Source organism: Lactuca saligna, chromosome 9 (genome assembly GCF_052625555.1).
Source record: "Lactuca saligna cultivar CGN05327 chromosome 9, ASM5262555v1, whole genome shotgun sequence".
NCBI lineage: Eukaryota > Viridiplantae > Streptophyta > Magnoliopsida > Asterales > Asteraceae > Lactuca > Lactuca saligna.
In genome coordinates this window covers 177,741,517-177,743,471 of record NC_136425.1, presented here as the reverse complement: position 1 = coordinate 177,743,471, position 1,955 = coordinate 177,741,517, and the positions used below count along the sequence as shown (strand labels likewise).

The following is a 1,955-nucleotide window of genomic DNA, read 5'->3' as shown; positions in this document are numbered from 1 at the left end:
AACCAACATCTGAAGAACCAATCAAGAATGAATCAGAATTAGCAGGCTGCATCACAAGATGAAAACAAATGATATTGAGTAAGATATTGTTGGGTCAATGTGTTAAAAAACAAAATATAATTGTTGAAAAAAACCTGTGGAGTAAGATTATTTTTTTCCAATTCATCAATTATGTCTGCATTCTCGGTTAATCTTGATATCCCATAAAGATTACTTTTATTATCGACATTGTAACGTGTGATATCAATCTTAATTGCCAACTTTCTGTCCAACACAACTTTCAACTCCATTGGATACAATTCCAAATTGTTGCCAGGCTAAAATGTAAATAAATATCATTAGAAAATTTGTATGTAAAATATATAATGCCAAGTTTTAGGCCAACACAATTGTAAACACCTTTTAAAAAAAAACCAAACTGATGCCAAGTTAAAATATAAAATAATACCTTCTTGTTTTTATCATACAACTCTTTAGTTGTGTATTTGAACAACTTCTTTGCTTCTTGGTCAAATAAAGTTAAAGTCAATGTTCTGTGTTGTCTTGAACCCGAAGTGGGATTTTAAATCTAAATAAAGTATAAAATTATATTATATTAGACAATCATGATAAACATATATTATTATTATATAAAATTAATATCTAATACTTTGGAATAACCGAAATTTTGATATTTTTGCATTTAAGATTAGCACATTCATAAGTAACGATTTCGGCCACTTCATGAGAACCATCAACCTTATCAGTTGAAGACTCTTTTTCTTTTGCTGACTTTTTGCAGTTGCTACAAGCAAGGTAATACCAACGTATATTTTGACGTATTCCCTTAACAGTACCAACAATAATGACAGTCTTTTCCTGGATATTAAAATAATGTTCATTGTTAATAAATGTTATTTTGCGAAAGTGTATTTTAGTTTAGTTATAACAATATACTCTAAATATGAAAAAACATTTAAAATTTAAAAACATAAGTGCATTAAACTAACAATTTTAAAAATAATGTAAAGTACCTCCAAAGGTTCAAACAAGTCTTCAATATTAGAAAACAAATGATTTTTCAGAAAGTCATCATGTTCTGTGTCTTGTTTTGATGTAATCATTTTAATTCCACTTGATGACAGTTGTTGTCCATTTTCAGAGACCAATCTGTTCATTTACAACAAAGAAATGATTTAAATTTATTATAGTATGAAATAAATAAATCTGATAATACATAGGAAATTCTAAATGAAAATACTTGTTTTTGTAGATTGTAATTTCATCGATATCATTGTTTATGAAAACCCTACTAACATCAAAGTAGGTGGATGAAAAAGGACGACCTGCCAAAATAAATTTGATTATTCAATAATATATATATATATATATATATATATATATATATATATATATATATTAGATTATGCTTGTTAAAAATAGTTACAAACCATTAATAAACTTCACCCTGGCAAATTGAACAATAACAACAACTGGAGCAAGGCTGTTATTGTTAGCAAGAAAATCATGCATGTAGTATGCATTATGACCCCACAAAGTTATCTTAAGCTTAGTATCCCTGAAATAATAAACAAATATTGTAAATAATATAAATGAAGCTATATTACTTGTTTGTAATAATGGTGAATACTCTATATCTTGAAGATGCAAGAGCATCTTGTGTCTTGATTTATCTTGTTCTAAGGTATCCATATGCCCATACTCAAAAATGTGTCCAATAATATCTACAAAAGCAAGGAAATATAATTTAATATAAAATATCAAATTGTAATACGAAGAAATAATTTAGGATGTTATATAGCAAAAGTTAATATTAAATAAACCAACCAAAAGAGTTTGACTCCAGGATGTTAGAAACGATAGTATTGAAGTCAACAAAATGAAAGCCATGTGCAGATCCAGAAAAGTTTTCACAATCTTTTACAATTGTATCGTGATAAAAATTTAGTTTTGAT

The 1,955-nt window shown here is 27.0% G+C and overlaps 1 long non-coding RNA gene across 1 annotated transcript; it reads right to left on the bottom strand.

The window, feature by feature from the left end:
• Positions 1 to 1,106: 1,106 nt before the first annotated feature.
• Positions 1,107 to 1,656, bottom strand: LOC145014431 (uncharacterized). The gene is made up of 4 exons (XR_013665530.1): positions 1,631 to 1,656; positions 1,431 to 1,558; positions 1,241 to 1,325; positions 1,107 to 1,149 (listed from the first exon to the last, which is right to left on the bottom strand). It is a non-coding gene; the product is annotated as an uncharacterized LOC145014431 (long non-coding RNA).
• Between the last annotated feature and the right edge of the window lie 299 nt (positions 1,657 to 1,955).